General features: G+C 49.5%; 2 pseudogenes; both read right to left on the bottom strand.

Moving 5' to 3' along the window:
- Nucleotides 1–243: 243 nt before the first annotated feature.
- Nucleotides 244–11,117, bottom strand: LOC149325343 (uncharacterized; annotated as a pseudogene).
- Nucleotides 11,118–13,827: 2,710 nt separating this feature from the next.
- Nucleotides 13,828–18,790, bottom strand: part of LOC149325342 (uncharacterized) — a 41,655-nt pseudogene continuing 36,692 nt past the window's right edge.

Here is an 18,790-nt window from a genome sequence, read left to right as displayed (position 1 = left end):
GGCCTGTGTTCGCATAGGGGCTCTCATCTGACAATCATGGCACGTAAGGCAGGGCTGCTTCACATCGCGGGCTACCCCTGGCCAGTAGAATGACGCCTTAATGCGCTGTAGAGTTTTCCGCTCGCCAAGGTGTCCTGGCCATGCGGAATCATGGGCCATTTCTGGGATTTCCTTGCAGCGTTCTGATGGCAGAACGAGCTGGCAGCACTCGTGCCCGGCGACGTGCTCTCGGTGATAAAGCAGCTAGTCGCGCACGAGCATGCCGTCCGTGTCCTCCTTCGCCTGTGCCCATGCTTCTCTCAGCGTTTCGTCCATCCGTTGCGCCTCGCGGAATGTTTGCGCTGCCTCTTGCGGGGTGCTCTCGACGGACACTTCGCATGCGCGCACTACTTCCTCGCCCTCGTTCTCGCACGATTCCTGCCCTGGGTCTAAGTTCTCATCTTCGCCTTCAGGCTCGCCGATAGGTGGTGCTGCCACTCTGTCCTCCAAGAGCTGCTCGTAGTCATTAGGGGTTTTCAGCACGTCTATGCCCCTTGCCAACTTGTCGGTGATCGCACACAGTATGCCCTTCTCCGCGGGGTAAAATGAGACACATGGAGCGCCCTCCGTAGTCGACATCGGCACGTATGCCAGCTCGGCAACTACTTGCTCCCCAAACGCACCTGTCAGTTTGATAGTCGACCCTGCGCTGTCGTACCTTGGGCACAGTGATTTGCGAATGACGGTCACGTCCGCCCCAGAGTCTACTCGCGCGTCGAATGTTTGAGCTGCACTCTTAAGCGTAATCGTGCTGGCCCCGCCGACTTTTGTTACTCGCACTGGCGCGTCCCCCGCCTCAGGTGGTGCGGCTACTCGAGCAACGACCTCTCTGTTCTCGCTACGATTTTTCTTTGTCGCCTCCCTCGCCGATAATGCACCCTGCGGGCATTCCTTTGCTACGTGCCCGTAGCTGTGGCAATGGAAACAAAGTTTCCTGCGCCGCGAATGTGGGCTAGTGTTTTCTGAAGGCCGCGCTGTCGGTGTCCCTTCAGCTTTCTGCTTTTCGTTCGCACTTGATGTCCTTTCCACTGTTACTCTGCACCTGACACTCTCCTCGAATGCCTGTGCTATCGTAGCAACATCTTCGGGCTTAAGGAATCCTCGCTTTTGGCTTTGATTTAACGCAATGTGTGCTCTTGCGGCTGCGCTGAGACAATCCTTCAGACGGTCTGAGACTACCAGCTGTTTAATTTTCTCCAACGAGTTTGCTTCACTGCTTTCGACATAGTACTCCCAATAATTCTCTAATCTGACCGCGAATTGCTCTCACGACTCTTCCGGTCTCCTGCTGGATGATTGAAAAAGGCGTTTGTACTCTGCAGTTGATTATCTGAGTCCCTGCAGAATTTTGCTTTTTAGAATGGCGTACTCTCGCCTTTCACCTGAATACAAACGTGTAAGGAGTCCCCGCGCCCTCTCACTGAGTCGCGGCAACACAAGTCCGGCCCACCACCCTGTTGGTACATCGTAAGATTCCAAGTTTGCCTCGATGTCTTCAAACCAACCCGGCACTAGTGCTTCTTGAGTAGGCATTGTCGCGAGTACCTCCTTCAAGAGGCTAGCAAATTTTAGTTTCCGGTCCTCCTCCGACCGCGTATCCGCACCTGAGCAGCTGCTCCCCTCGACGGACGCGACTCCACTTTGTGATTGCAAACGTACTGTTTCTAGGACCCTTTCAGCAATTTTTAATTGTAACTCCAGCAGCCTTTCTTGCTGCTCCGGCGACGTCTGTGGCGAGGCGTTACTACGGCCGTCTACCATCTCACTTGTTAGTGCCGGCACCTCTCCCCCTTCCCCATCTACACCCAGGTTCGCCATTACTGTTTCCTTAGCAATGTCACTCCTCAAAACCCAAGGCTTTGACATTACACGCAAACACAAGAAACCAAACGGGTACTCGCTTAGCTACCGTAGCTTCGCTGTCGGTGCCCCGGCTGGGTCAGATGAGCCTGGAGGTCTGGTGGGTCTTCTTGGTAGCCCGGTCGCTCCCTCCGCCACTCTCGTCGTCGTTGTCGCTTGTCCCCTGTGAAGTTCTTCCGCTCAGCCTAAGCAGGTCCTGCCGACTGCGCCAGTTGTGTTCCCTACCATAAATTGCCTCGGACTGCCGGCACATAGAGGAACTTCCCTGACAAGCGTCGGGTAAAATATAAAGGTTTAATTACATGAAGAAAGTAAGACAAGAAGGTAAAGTAGGGAGACAAGGTTACAAGGTTGAAGAAAAAGCCTCTTTCCACGCCGAACAGCGGCTTAAATAGGGTGTCCTGTCCCCAGGTCCCTAGTTGGGGAATTTGGTTAATCAAAAATGCGTCCAATCACTGCGAATTGGGCCACGTGTCCATTTGTAGTGTTCCGCCCACAAGGACGTCCCCCAGTTCACCTTCGCCACTTCCTCGAAGATGCTGTCCGGCCGATCCCTCGTAGCAACGATGACAAGCCGTTAAGGTCGAGCCATTCGTCAGCCGAAACAGAAGTCTGACACCTGCACTTCACAGCGAGCCGCGGGGACGGAGGGCCGGCGTCGCACTTGCGCCGAAAGGTTCCAGGAATGCCGGAAGCCGTTACCGAAGCGCGAGCACGCCAGCACCCGCGCTGGCCACAAACAACACAGAACAGCCGCCGACACACCATGCCGCTGCGTTTCGTTTGGGTTTGGCACCGCTAATGGGAGTGAGCCGAAGACCGTTCCCGTGCAGCGGATGTCCCCCCATAAACCACCAGGGGGTCCCCTTGTTGACGCCGCTCCCTGCTTTCGGGGTGCCGGGGCCGCCACGCCGACGCCTCTCCGAAGTCCTGTCTATTGACAGTTTCCACATGTCTGTACATTCCTTGTAGGCTGGCGCTTCCCGTCTTTAACACATAGTAGCAACAGCCCCAAGGAGCCGTCCCGATGCTTCGGCGTTTTAGCGGAAGGAGTCGAGCGTAACAGATGGTCACCTCGGTGATAGAAGCCATTGCCGAGGAAGCTCGTTGCCCACCGAAGCACAGCCCAAGTGAAGAACCGCAACGCCGGAGACCCGTGGCAATGCCATACTTCCACCAGATCTCCCATCGCCTCAAAAAAGTGGCCATGAAATGTGATGGTGGTCTTCAAGGCGCCCAAAAAGCTTTCGGGCATGTGCAATATGGTGCAGGGAAGGGGAAAAAAGAACGAGTGCCGCACTAAGCACTTAGTCAGGTTCATTCCCTGCAAAAGGGGGGTGGTGTACAAAATACCCCTCACATGTGGGAATTGCTACATAGGACAAACTAGACGACGCCTGAATGTCAGACTTCAGGAGCATCGCGCCGCTGTTGAATCATTGGCGGGAGGCGGGGAACTGGCAAAACATTGTCGCCACTGTAGTAATTGCACACCCAGGTTCCGCGACACAATTGTCTTTAAAAAATTGGCGACCCAGCTTAGCAGGGAAATCTTCGAAGCCTACTGCATAAAAAAAGAAAATGACCGTTGCATCAGCACCACTTCAGTATCTTTATCTAAGAAAGAGTTAAACTATCTAGATGCCAACTTGTGCCACCCGCACCCTCGTGCCTGTGCTGTTTGATGGTTTCGGCTGTTTATCAAGTGTGATTACGGTTCCCGTATAAATGTGGTTTTCCCGTAGTAAACTTTAGTTGAAGTTCCGCGTCTTGTCCTGTGCATTCCTCTCTTCGTCCTGCGTCGTTTTGCGCGGTTGCAATATGCACTCCATTGTCAAACACCGCATGTACGTTACGACGTAGAGTGGGACCGTGCGGTGGTCCAGGGACCCAAGGGGGGTCTAAACACACTTGCCATGATAAAGTTTTTCTCTCTCTCTCTCTCCATTGTCAACCACCAACTAGCCCGCCTTCACTTGTTTCACCGCTGTAAGCAGGCCGGTTTCACGGACTCAGTTCTTGTGTCGTGTGCGGAAAAGATCCTGCAAAAATTGAAAACCTCCGAACGTGACTCTGAGCAGCGCTCCAGTGTGGACGAATGAACGAAGAATACAGCTGTAATGCCGTACGTACATTCCCTTTCACAGAGATTTAAGAAAGTTGGGGCCAAGTATGGTGTCCACGTTGTGTTCTCAGCTCCTAACAAGGTAGGCAAAGTGGGTGCAGCTGTTCAAAGGAAGAGAGGTGGAATGGGAAAGAAAACAGGGTATAAAATTAACCATGCAAACAAGTTCGTCTCGTGTAAGGTTGCTGTGGTCTACCAGATTCCTCTGTCCTGTGGCCGTACTTATATTGGCCAGACAGGTCGTTCCATTAATGTACGGCTTTTGGAGCACCAAAATTCTTTGGGAAAGTGCTCAACAAACTTGGCCAAGCATTGTCTCGAGTGTAAGTGCACCCCATTTTTCGTTGACACCGAAGTCTTGTTCATACATAACGATCGTAGTACGAGGGAAGTAGCAGAGGCATTTCATATCTTGAGAAAAGGAAACATGTGTCAGCCAGCCTTCAGTAGCATTGTCCTCTAAGAAAATGAAGTTGCTAAACAGTGGTTAGCACCGATAATCACACGTGCGATTACGACAGGTTTTATTACCCGACAAGTGTATTTTTGACAAAGCGCATGCGCGCGCTTTCTTGATGCCCTGCCTTGAAAAGCAGCGTGTTTTTCCAATAAACGAAGTTGCAAGTTCAGCGCCGTCTGTGTCTTCTCTCCGTTCTCGTCCTGTGTCCTTGCGCTGTTTTATTACAAGAAACCAATATTTGGGGGATAGTTAGAGGTATACGCACGCCACTTCAACAACTCCACCCCTTCGCTGCACTCTCCCTTCGTCAACAAAAATCTATAAAAGAAGTCTCAGAAGAATACTGCAGGCTACTGTCGGCAGGGTCACGGCATTCGACACCCTCCGCAGATGGTGAAACAGGCATCCCAAAGGCGGCAGTGCCAGCGTTAGACCTGCCTTTCACAATGGAAGAACTACCACAGCTATCGCGGAGACAAACAGACACACGTCTCCGGGTCATGATGAGGTGACCTATGACGCCATTGCAAACCTACCCCACACCTCCCGTCTTCGACTCCTGGAGTATTACAATTCTTCCTCGATGCTGGTGGGGTCCCCACGGAATGGAAGCTGGCGAAAATTGTGCTCATTTTGAAACCCTGTAAGCAGCTAACAAGCTACGCATCGATCCGGCCCATTGCCCTACTCAGTTGCACAGGTAAGCTCATGAAGCGCATGATCTGCAAACGCCTAACTTGGTTCCTAGAGAGCGAAATGAGTTCCCCCAAGAAATGAACGGGTTCCATCAAAACAGGTCTGCGACTGACTATATCATCGCCCTCGTCTCAATCACTTGAGGAGTATCTTCATGCTAGGCACATCCCGACAACCATTTTCCTGACATCTAGGCCGCCTTTCTCTGTCTTTCACCATGCAATTCTCGCAGTCTTTGTCAGTCTTGTCCTTGGAGGAAAGCTATACAAGTGCAGTGGGCATTATTTAAAAGAACGGCAAATTTTTATGACCACTCCAAACGGTCCAACACGTTGTCACGCAGTGGGGAGGGGCATACCACAGGGAGCGATGCTCAGCCCTCTCCTGTTCAATATTGTCCTCATACACATAAGAAGAAACCTCCCGCGAGGGGTCCGCATAACAATTTATGCTGATGATATCTGCACCTGGACCGCACCACGTTCGCGGTATATTACGCAGCAACGTCTTCAGAGAGCGCAATTGCGCATTTCGATGTACTATCAGCGTCAAATGAAATGCGAACAAAACACCTGAAACGCGAGGACAAAAAATCAAGTATATTAGAGGCTGGAGGTGAAATACAGGCGTGGGCTATTAACATTTTAGAAGAGCGGTCTTTTCGGCTTCGATGGGAAAATCCACTGCTCATGTATTTTGCATCCCTAGTATAATATATTGTAACGAGGACAGGACCGGCACAGACCACAGTTTCAGCGAAGTTCAGCTCACAGCAGAGAACTCACAAGATGGCTGTCCGAACCACACACGCACACTTCGTCTTCGTCCACCGACACACGCACACTTCGTCTTCATCGTCGGCGCGCTCCCATGAGCACGGGCCATTACCCCCTCCATCAAAGCGGCGGCCCGACGCCGGAAACGAACACGGACGGCAAAGGTAATGTTTGGTATAGATGGAGGAGGGCAGAGAACACAGAGAGCTGTTAAGCTGGTAAAGCGGCGGGTTGCAGCCTGTCATGGTAGGGCTTCATGCGCACCACGTGGACAGTCTCGGTCGGATGGCGCCGACGTGGTAAGGAGGTTGTGTCCCGCGGAACAACTTCGTAAGTGACATCACTTACACGACGAACTCGTACGGACCGAAGTAGCGTCGGAGGAGCTTTTCGGAGAGTCCGCGGCGGCGCACAGATGTCCATACCCACACAGAATCGCCGGGCTCGTACCGAACGTATCGGTGTCGGAGGTTGTAGCGACCAGCGTTGAGTTGTTGCTGATGTCGAATCGGCGAGTTGGCGGGCTTCTTCAGCCCGCTGGACGAATGTGTCAACGTCAGCGTAGGGGCCGATGTCTCCGTCGTTGTGAGCAGCGGGTAGCATAGCATCCAGCATGGTAGTGACACACCGTCCGTAGACCAGCTGGAAAGGTGTAAGACGGGTAGTCTCCTGTTCTGCCGTATTGTAGGCGAAGGTTGCATAAGGAAGAACTTCGTCCCACGTGCGATGCTCAACGTCGACATACATAGCAAGCATATCTGCAAGCGTCCGGTTGAGGCGTTCAGTCAAGCCGTTTGTTTGGGGATGATAGGCTGTTGTCTTCCGGTGACTGGTGTGGGTAAGTTCGAAGAGAGATTGCATTAATGCCGCCGTAAAGGCGGTTCCACAGTCCGTGATGACGACTGATGGCGCACCGTGACGCAAGACGATGGATGTCATAAAAAACTGAGCCACTTCTGCAGCACTAGCGTGGGGGAGCGCCTGTGTCTCGGCGTACCGCGTTAAGTAGTCCGTCACCACAACAATCTATTTGTTCCCAGAGGAAGACAATGGGAATGGGCGCAGCAAGTCCATGCCCACTTGTTGGAAAGGTGTTGTAGGCTGTGGGATGGGCTGGAAAAGCCCTGCGGGTTTAACTGGTGGTGCCTTTCGTCGCTGGCAGTCACGGCAGGTCCTCACATATTGCTGCACTGATGAGAGCAACTTTGGCCAGTAATACTTTGCACGAATGCGGGCAAACGCCCGCGTAACACCCAAATGACCAGCCGATGGCTCGTCGTGGCAGGCGTGCAAGATTTCTGGACGGAGTTCGGATGGCACAACCAGAAGAAAGGTTTCAGTGTTATGCGCGAAGTTCCTCTTGTAAAGGACGCCATCTCGGAGACTGTAGGAACCCAAACCTCGAACGAAAAGCCGCGGAACATCGACGTTAAGGCCCTGCAGATGCTCGATGAGCGGACGCAACTCTGAGTCAGCCCGTTGGCGCCGGGCCATATCGGAGGACGTGACGAGAGCAAAAAACGGGAAGTCGTCCTCCGTTTCGGCTGGAGCAACGTCGGCAGGTGCACGTGACAAACAATCGGCGTCATTGTGCTTACGCCCGGACTTGTACACTACCGTGATGTCGTATTCCTGGAGCCGAAGGCTCCATCTCGCAAGCCGTCCCGAAGGGTCTTTGAGGTTGGCTAGCCAGCATAACGAATGATGGTCACTTACAGCTCGAAACGGGCGACCATAGAGATATGGTGGGAACTTGCTAATCGCCCACACTACCGCAAGGCATTCCTTCTCTGTGGTAGAGTAGTTTGCCTCTGCTTTCGAAAGAGAGCGGCTGGCGTACGCTATGACTTTCTCGTTGCCGTCCTGCCACTGAACGAGAATAGCGCCGAGGCCAACATTGCTGGCGTCAGTATGAAGTTCAGTGGCAGCTAGTTCATCAAAATGGGCGAGTATTGGGACAGTTTGTAGGCGGCTGCGTAGCTCGTTGAAGGCAGCTTCCTGATCATCATTCCACACAAAAGATACATTGTCTCTAGTAAGCATTGTAAGGGGCTCGGCAATTGTGGAAAAGTTTTCAACGAAACGTCTGTAATAGGTACAGAGGCCCAGAAACCTATGAACGGACTTTTTGTCGGTTGGGCGCGGGAACTGTGCCACAGCGGCAGTCTTCTCCTGGTCAGGACGGACTCCGTCAGCGCTTATCACGTGACCAAGAAAACTGAGTTCTTCGAAACCTAAGTGACACTTTTGTGGCTTTATCGTCAACTGTGCCGAACGGAGCGCCTGTAACACCATTCGCACCCGGTTGAGATGTTCCTCGAAGCTAGAAGCAAAAATGACATCATCAAGGTACACTAGGCATGACTGCCATTTCAGCCCAGAAAGAACGGTGTCCATCATGCGTTGGAAGGTTGTTGGCGCAGAACAGAGTCCAAAGGGTAGCACTTTGAATTCATAAAGGCCGTCAGGTGTCACGAACGCTGTCTTCTCTCTGTCCCTTTCGTTCACTTCGATCTGCCAGTAGCCATTCTTGAGGTCGAGTGAAGAAAAATATTTAGCGTCACGCAGTCGATCCAAGGCGTCGTCGATGCGTGGAAGGGGGTAAACGTCACGTTGCGTGACACGATTCAACTTCCGATAATCGACGCAGAATCGCAAGGTGTTATCTTTTTTCTTCACCAATACCACAGGCGAAGCCCAGGGGCTCGTGGACGGCTGGACTACGTCGTCTGCAAGCATTTCTCGCACTTCGGATCGTATAGCCTCCCGTTCCATCGGTGACACTCTGTACGGGTGTTGGGATATTGGGCTAGTCTCCTCGTTGACGATGATGCGGTGTTTGGCTACCGTTGTGCGCCTACCTTTGATGTCGTGGCGAAGCACTCTGCGAAATCGTGAAGGAGCTCTAACAAGCGCTGCTTCTGACCCACCGACAAGCCGGGATTAATGTCCATGGTAGACAGAACGGCAGCTGCATCGCGTCCGTCCGGCGACGGTAACTCCAGAGCACATAATTCTGCGTGCTCAATGAAGTCGGTAACGTATACGACGGCCGTTCCTTTCGCAATAGGCTGGAACTCGGTTCCGAAGTTGGTGATCAAGAGTGTCGCAGAGCGATCCCGTAAGCGAACAAGCCCTCTTGCAGCGCAGATTCCTTTCTCGAGTAGAAGGCTGCCGTTTCTCACTGCCATAGCGTCTCGATCACCGGGCGAGTCACTGTGCATGGGGACCATCATGCTGCACCGCGGAGGCACCGTCACGTCATCAGGAGCAATACGCGGGGCGGGCATCCTGGAGTCGTCGGGGTCGCCTCTTTCAATTACTTGCGTCGGCGAAAACGTCACGCGCGGCTCTTTTAAATTCATAATGGCGCCGTTAGCCTGTAAAAAGTCCAGGCGGAGAATGATATCGCGCGAACAGTGAGGTAGAACAACAAAGTCACAAACGTAAACAAATCCGTCGATTGTAACTCTCCCCGTACGCCGGCCAACAGGGGTGATTAGGTGCCCACCAGCTGTGCGAATCTGAGGCCCAGTCCACGCGGTTAAAACTTTCCTCAGTTCCTTTGCTAGCTCGTTGCTCATGACCGAATAGTCCGCTCCCGTATCAACCAATGCCGTAACTGCTGAATCGTCGATATCGACCGGTAAGTCCGAAGCTGCACATCCTTTGTGATCGTCACGTGTCCTCGTTTGATAGTCGTCGTCTGGTCGGGAACGCGATGGAGGATGTTCGGCTGTTCGCTCGTCCCCGGCCTTACCTCCGCAGGTCGCTGGGTCTAGTTTCCCCGGTGAGGACTCGGTGAGCGGCTGAAACGGCTTGTCGAAGGACGGGGACTCGGCGAGCGATAGCGGGTAGAGGTTGGTGGGCGGTAGTCAGGGCGAGAGAAATCAGTGTGTTCCCGGCGCGTTGACAGGTGCTCCTCAATTTCGCGGGGCCGTTCGCCATTGAGCGGAGAGGGGACTCGCGGATGAAATCCACGAATTCCAGCTCGGCGATAAGGGCACCACCGCAAGATATGGCCAGCCTCACCGCAGTGGTAACAAAGGGGCCGCTGGTCAGGTGCCCGCCACACGTCCGTCTTCCGCGCCTCGCTTCGGCCAACACAGTGACAGGCGGGGACCGCGGCTGGAAAGCAGGTGGGCTTACGCTCCAAGGGGTGCGGTCGCAGTTCTGCCGGAGTATCGACGCGTACGTCTGGCGCGGGGGCGTCGGTGTAAGGACAGCAGGGGCAACAGGTTCAGGGACCGCCTGCTGCACTTCCTCTCGGATAATTTGTGCTAACGGCGGACACTGCGGCTGCGACTGGGCAGAGAGGTGCATTTTGTGCAGCTCTTCTTTGACGATAGATCGAACCAGCTCCCGCAGGGTGTCAGCAGAGTCGCTGGTGGCTGGCGCAAAGTCGGCAGTAGATACGGTGTTCACGGCGCGATTGTAGTAGCGGGCGCGTTGTTGCAGGGTCTTTTCGACGGTAGTGGCCTCCGATAGAAACTCCGAAGTGGTGTTAGGTGGGCTTCGCACAAGCCCAGCGAACAGTTCTTCTTTTATGCCGCGCATCAGGTGGCGCACTTTCTTGTCCTCGGCCATGTTGGGATCCGCCCTTCTGAACAATCGTGTCATGTCCTCATAATACATTGCGACGCTCTCATTGGGTCGCTGGTTCCTTTACTGCAGTGCCGACTCAGCTCGTTCCCGACGGTCGGTGTTGACGTAGGTCGCCAGCAACTGGCTACGGAACCGTTCCCAAGAAGGAAACGTTGTCTCGTGGTTCTCGTACCACGTCCGCGCCGAGTCGTTAAGAGCGAAGTAAACATTGTGCAGCTTCCGCTCCGCATCCCAGCCGTTGTACCTGGCAACGCGCTCGAACTGGTCAAGCCAGTCCTCCGCGTCCTCAAACACTTCGCCATGGAATGTCGGCGGCGTTCGCGGCTGGAGGACCAGGAAATGAGCAGCTGAATTTCCGTTGTCAGCCATAGCTGCCGCGTCTCCGTTGTTAGCCATAGGTGCCGCGTCAGTCCTGCGCGTCGCGGCTGGAGCCCTGGTCTTAGGGGATAACGGGTCGAACTCTGGTGACTGACCTTGGAGTCGGCGGCTCGCACTGCGATGAACCGGAGTCAAATCCGTGTTCATAGACAGCCTTCGGGGCACGTAGATGTTGGGAAGTACCCAGCACCTCCAGCAAAAATGTAACGAGGACAGGACCGGCACAGACCACAGTTTCAGCGAAGTTCAGCTCACAGCAGAGAACTCACAAGATGGCTGTCCGAGCCACACACACACACTTCGTCTTCATCGTCGGCGCGCTCCCATGAGCACGCGCCAATATGCGAGTTGTGCTGTTCGCGTTTCAATTGACGCTGATAGTACCTGGCTTCCAGAGGTCTTCGTCTCTCGCCAGAAAAGAGTGTTGCAATGGCGTTTACAAGAAAAACGATAACCCGATATCCACTGCTCCTTGGCGGACGATCGCTACCACATTTATTTATTTATTTACCCTCAGGGCCGTTAGGCGTTAAAGAGGAGAGTGGGAATACATGCAAGTACCAAAAACAGAACAGCAGCTAGAAAAATTGAATATAGTTACAGCAAACACTGGTATAAAATCAATAACAGAATTAACAAAAGGCAGCATTTCACAAAACAAAATAGAAACGAAAACAGCAGCTAATAAATTAACAAAGTTATGGACACATACTTATATAAAATTAATAACAGTGTTACGAAATTCAGCAGTATCAGTAATTACAGCAATATTGTGGGGAAGGTGATTCCAGCTGACACAAGTTCTGGGTTGAATGAATCATGAAAACATCTTGTGCGACACGGAGGGATCCAAACTTTGTGGAGGTTATCAATGCGTGCTGAAATATAAGGTGGTCTTTTTAATAACTTCTCTTTAAGATGAGGATTATGATAAATTTTGTGAAAAGTACATAATGAAGCTATTGACCTGCGATGGGAAAGAAGCTGTAGGGAAAGGTGAGCTTTCATGGCAGTTACACTACTAGTACGATGATAGTTGGAAAGAATGAAGCGACAACCGCGGTTTTGAATTGATTCTAAGTCAGAAATGAGAGATTCGACCCCAGGGTTCCACAACGATGACGCATATTCCAATTTAGAGCGGACCAATATTTTGTAAAGTAATAGTTTTAATGAACTCGGTGCGCATGAAAAATTTCTGCGAAGGTGGCCAAACATGCGGTTGGCGTTATTTGCAATGTAGTCAACATCAGTTTTCCAAGACAGGTTAGAAGAGACGTGAACACCCAGATATTTATAAGACGACACAGTTTCAAGAGCGATGCCATTAATGCAGCAGGTAGAGGGTGTATTAGATAGACGAGAAATGGGCAAATGCTTGCATTTAGTAATGTTTAGCTTCATATTCCACAGGTTACACCAATCCAGTACCTTGTTAATATCTGACTGAAGAACACATACATCATTATCATCATTAATTTCGCTGTAAATAACACAGTCATCGGCAAAAAGACAAATGGTAGACGATATATTAGTTGGTAAGTCGTTTATATAAATGAGAAAGAGGAGGGGCCCAAGAACGGACCCCTGAGGCACGCCAGAGCAAACAGGAGAGGAATCTGAATTGACGTTATTTGCTGGTACGAACTGACTTCGGTTTGAAAGAAAACAATGCAACCATGCAAGCACTGTGGAATCAATGTTAAGGCTGTTTAGTTTAAGAAAAAGAAACTCATGTGAAACCTTTGCAAAAGCTTTAGAAAAATCCATAAATAAAGAATCAGCATGGGAGCCGCGATCTAGAATGCAATTACACAATCTGGCGGGCTAGTTGGTGGGAATCCATACGATGCAAGTAATTTGTTAAACATATGAGTTGCGTTTCGCATGAAAACGATTTACGGAAGCCGTATTGGGCATTAGTGAAAAAGCAATTGGATTCTAAAAAGTTAGCAAGATGAGAGTAGATGACATATTCCATGATTTTACATGGAATGCTGGTGAGCGACACAGGGCGAAAGTTATCAGGGCAATGTTTATCACCAGATTTATGCAGCGGAATCACCCTCCCAATCTTCCAGTCATTTGGAATACAGCCTGCTTCCAGAGACTGGTCAAACAGTTTGGTGAGCAGAATTGAACTGTACATATTTGTGTTAACCAGAAATTTCGAATTAATGTTATCGACGCCACAGGAGGAAGAAATCTTAAGGTTTTCAATTATTCTCAGGATGCCAGTTGTGCCAAAAAGAATTGGATCCGTGGGAAAAGCATCCAAGACCGGACACCCCTGATTGGTAAGGGAAACATTGCCAAAAAAAGCAGCAACAAAAACACTGTTAAGAACACTAGCGCATTCATTAGGTGAAAATGCAACGCCGTCAGAAGATGTAAGTAGTACTTACGAACTATCTTTTTTGTTCACAGTGTTCCAAAACTGTCTAGGGTTATTAATCAGCAATGCAGGCAAAGCACTGTTAAAGAAGGAGTCCTTAGCATTTTTCAGAGCTAATTTGTACTCAGCGGCCGCACAAAGGTAACCGTCCCATCGTTGTTGCGAATTTGACGATTTCGCCGAGCGAAACAAACGCTTTTTCTTATTGGATAGGCTTTTGAAAACGTTATTAAACCACGGTGATTGGCTATTACACCGCAAAATTCTAAACAGCGCAAATGTATTAGTGAGACGTTCAACAGTGTCCCTAAACATTTCCCAGTTAGTGTGGACAGAACACTGTGGAAAATCTGGTAAATAATTGTTTAAAAAAAGAGGTAATTCACGATTAATGGAATCATAGTCCGCCCGTTTATAATCTCTAATGGACTTGAAGATGCTCCGGCGATTAGGAATATTAATTTTTACATCGTAATGAAGCAACGTGTGATCACTAAGACCAGCTAAGTACGAGATTGAAGGGATAAGATCCGGCGCGTTGGTTAGCACAAGGTATAATACATTGGAACATGATGGCGTGACTAGAGTTGGCTTAGTAACTAGCTGCGAAAGGTTGAAGTCCAAACAGGTTCGGAAAAAGTTATTGCATTCGGTAGAAAAGGGGCGAGGATACGGCGATGTATTAGCCCACACGATACTGGGATAATTGAAGTCACCAGCAAGAAGGATTGCCGCACCCGGATAACGTACTGAGATCATGTTAAGAGCATCATGCAAATCTTCAACGAAAGTTGCGCACGAAGACGGGGGACGGTAGTATATGCCCAGAATAAGTTTCCTGAAATGAACACGAAGTTCAACCCAAACCAACTCTAAAATGCTAGAAAGACAAATAGGTGAAGACACAATATTATCGGCGATGGCTATTAAAACACCTGCTCCACTTCTGTCACCTCCATCAGAACGATAAACATTGTAGCGCTTCTTGCAATCAAACAGTTCCTTGCTCTCTATCTTTGCCGAGAGCCACGTTTCTGTCAGCAGTACAACATCGGCATCACATGAGTCGATGACAGAGTTTAGATCTTCCCGCTTTGGTATTATGCTTCTTCCCTGTTGAAAATTCCAGCAAAAATCACGTTGGAGAAAACGGTGGGCCGAATGGAAGTGTTGGTTTCCATGTTGGAGAAAACGGTGGGCTGATTGGAAGTGTTGGTTTCCACCCTGGGTGCTGGTGGAGCGAATGGGAGAGATGCTGGATGCACTAATGGCGACTTTGGGCCACCCTGGATTGAGTGGAAATTGTGGTGGCTGCACTGGCACTTTCAGTAAACAATATTGGGCTGAATGGAAACCACGCTGGACACTTCAGTGAACACGATGGGACGGGATGGGCTTGGTGGTATCCATCGTGATTATCTCGGTGGGCCTGGCAGGCAACACTGGACTATGTGGAAACCACGGTGGGAGCCTATGGATGTGTACAGTCGCGAGCAAAAAATATTAGCAGAGATCACTGGCGATCAGAATTCGTATATCTCACCACGCGGCGCTGCGGTAGGCAGAACTGCCTAACGGGCCGTTTCCATGTTTGCAGCCTAGGGGGGGGGGGGGGGTGGGGTGCGGGAGGAAGTAAGCTTTATCAAGCGTGCACCGCCCGAGCGTTGAAGTGCCGACCCTACGTGACTGTGCTTGCGGGATTTATTTTGGCTCGGTTATCATGAGCACAGATGGCTTCTTTTTATTACTGTTTTTTTATGTCCGCGATGGTTTGTCAAAAGGAACTCGCGGGAACAATAGATGATAGCGCTGCTTTTAGTCAGCAGTTTTGCTGTCCGTGGCAGTCCGCAGTAATTTTACTGTCCGTGGCAGACCCCCTTAATACTGTAGAATGGGAACGGCCCGGCACTCCCGTTATCAGCCTCTCCGCCACCCGCAGTGCCAGGCGTTGTCATTCCGGCGCTCTGGTGTTCCGTCATGTGTGCTAATCTTTTTTACCCACGACTGTACCTATACTTGTTTGGCATGGCACAAACCATGGCTGTATTTGAATGGCCGATGCTGGGCAGCAGATACTGCATGCATGTGCCTATATGGTTGACAAAATGAAACTCATCAATGCACTAACAATCTCAGTGGGTCAAATCCATCAAACGTACAGTCTTTGTCAAAAGTAACCAGGCTGCATGGTTTGCTTCTAGCTCGTACAGTGGATCCCTCACAGCTTCCCTAAAGCTGGAATGGTAGCTAGAGGTAAGGACTGAGGGTCTTATTACCTTCCAACACGTTTTGATCCTTAGGAATAACACAAGGGCTCCACTATACAAGCTAGAAGCAAACCATGCAGCCTGGTTACTTTTGACAAAGACTGTACACTTGGCACTTTATGCTGTTAGAATAAAAACTGCAAGACAAATTTCTCTTTTTTACACGTGCATTTGTTGACTTGACAGTTTCAGAAAATTTTTTTAAAAAGTAACGACTTATATACTTGGGCTTAGATTATCATTAGCAAAATATTTGAGAAAAAGTTTAACTTCATTGTTCACAAAATAATCAATTGCAGGTTTGCAGAGCCCTGCATGCCTGAATCCGAACACTCAATTTCATTCAGAAAATTTTATTGAGCGTGCATTTCAAGACATACTAATTCAATTAACATATTGTTAACCACATAGCTGGCCACACAGCTTCTTTGTAGAAGGGTTACGAATACAAATATATACACAGAATATTTCGACAAGGCTGCACTCTTATACATGCACCTTGGTACACAATTACCAGTACAACACTGTTTTTCAAAATAGAAATGCAGATATATATATAAATACAATATGAGGATATAAATTACACAGCATATTTCATACTAAGAATTGATTTGGTTTTCACGTTGGATGAGAGAACTCCACTATAAAAAATGCACACCTTCACTGTAGTCTCAAGAAAGCATATACCATGGAGGTTGTTCTCTCGACGCGCGTTTCAACGCTGCCGCCTCTCACGTCGTGCTGCCGATCAAACAGAGTCACCATGTTTTTACGACAACCTACTCTCTACGACTGCTACGTTGGGTATTTTGTTAGCCTTGCTGATCTCCCATCAATATAAAAAAAAACTTCCCCATACAAACAGAAATCGGCATGTAATTTCGTGAATGAGCAAAGCAGCAAGCCATACTGCCGTGAGAACTCAGGCATTTTTCAACCGCAGCGCAAGCAACAGGTCGTTAATTCGCGCGTTTCTAAAAGTGGTAATTGCTCGCAATCGCTGCAATTTCTGTGGATGCCGATACGGCTGAATACCCAATAAAAATACCAAAAATAAAATAAAAAGTAGGATACAAGCTTTTTCACAACGAAACCGAAACAAAAACTGGTTGTCACCGCCAGGTGGCTGCCGGTAGCTGTTTTTCTGTCTAACCCTCATGGCGGTTCGGGCGCTGCGTCGCGTGCATCGCGCCTCGGCGCTTGCTACAATTCGCTACTTGGATTGTGAGCCGTCGTGAACTGTGTTGTGGTTTGCGTGCGTTTCTTCTTGCTCAAGGGTGCACAATCGCGCAGTGCTGTCGACGTAGCCTATTCGAGGCAAAGTGTCATTTTTCTGGTCTCTCTAACTTTTCAGTCTGTGCGCTTCTTTGTGTAGTCCAGGATGGGTGTCCAGGCACAAAGACGCGCGGGCAGTGTCGCGGTGGAAATGTTCCAAATAAGGCCCAGAATATTTTCTTCTGTGTGACTACGTGGTAGAGAGTGCCGGCTACGTAGCACCCGTGCTGAACTCTCACTGGTTGGTGTAGTGCCCGTGACACGAAGGCAAACAGCGTTCTGCACGACTACGCAATCATCTGAAAAGGTAAGCAGTACTCGTGCATTACCCGAAGCATATAATGCTGGAACGGTGACCTGTCGTACTGCTGCAGTATTCGTGTTCAATGCTATAAAAAGCGTTTAAGGCGCTTTTGTTGTCGCCGCGGTGAGTTGCTCTGCCAAGAATTGTCGCTGTCGGTACTTGTTTTGGCAAAGGGGATGCGACCGTGCGTGCGCTAGCTTTGCATGATTTTGGTATGCGCATGTTTGCGCGTTTTGTTTCTTGTTGAGCACAGATTTGTCCTCGTATATGCCTCGTTCTACGCGTTTCTGCCCATGCTTGTTCACACCACCGCGCACGTTTCAAGGACCGGCACTTTGGCTGTGCGTAAAATGTATGATTGTCTTTCAAGATAGCGTTAGCACTTTGAGGGGGATTGAAACAATTTTTATTCCCCGCGGTTTTTGCTTGGCCCTAGACTGTTGAACCTTAGGTCGTGGGGTCGATCCTGATGGCAGTAGCCGCATTTCGATTTAGGTGAAATGAAAAAAAGAATGCCCCTGTGCTGTGCGATGTCAGCTCACGTTAAGAAATTCTAGGTGGTCTAAATTAATCCGGAACCCTCCAATACGATCAGTGCCCATTTTCCGCATCTGAATTCAAACCCCACTATAAAGAAAGCACTGTCTCAGGTTGCAGTTACCAACGAAAGTTAATTTCCGGCCGTCAGGATCTAATTTTTAAATGAGTATGTGAAGATTTTTTTTTTATGATACCGATAGCGTTTCTGGCTACCCAGAGTATAGGATCTTGCATTTCGATCACTCTGCTGTTTGAAAATTGGTTTCTGAGGAAAACAAGTGACGCAATAATTGTCTCAGTTATTACGATGTTTATCTACGCTTTCGAACGCAGATTTGTTTTGCTCATAGCAAGATTCCTTTACTAGTGCTAGGGGAACTGATGCCTTTTAAACAGGGTAGTTTTCCTTTGTATTGAGGCGTATACTTGGGCAAGTATATTTTTCCTGATCTTTTTACATTCATGTGATATTCACTGTTGGACCGAGTTCGCATGCTTGTTTTTGTACTCCTGTCATAGTCATAATGGGAAATTGGTATCCGCAGGTGTCACATGTCTTCCAGTCCGAGTCAATGGCATGGATTTTGTGGCCACCAGATGAAGTCAAAAGCTGTGTTGTAAGTTGTTACTGCATTGTGCTTTGTTCTTGTGGTTGCCATGAAATGTTCTCTTACTTTCATTGCTCTTTTCCTTAATGCTACTGCTTGGAGCAGTTTGGATAGCTCTGGCCTGATATGTTTACATGTTTATATTAGTAATATTAGTTGACTGTCAGAATGGGCCGGTTGCAGGCCATTTGAAGTTTTACATTCAATATTGCTCGTCTTTTAACCGTTGCATTCTATGCATGAAGTGCGAAATGTCTGCATGTTTTTGGCTGCATTATGTGATACTATTTGACTACGAATATTAACATTATGATGCATGTGTGTTAACTTAAATATGTGTTTTTATGCCACTCATCGCAGGTCACAGATGTAAAAGAAAAAGTGCACACATGAGAACTGGTTTCGTTACTGCTGCCTTGTTTTTGCTAAGCATGGAGAGCTGAGCTAATTGGTTCTGGGTAG

Source organism: Amblyomma mixtum, chromosome 10 (assembly GCF_055824585.1).
Source record: "Amblyomma mixtum isolate Tamu chromosome 10, ASM5582458v1, whole genome shotgun sequence".
Classification (NCBI taxonomy): domain Eukaryota; kingdom Metazoa; phylum Arthropoda; class Arachnida; order Ixodida; family Ixodidae; genus Amblyomma; species Amblyomma mixtum.
This window is presented reverse-complemented; position numbering and strand designations above follow the sequence as displayed.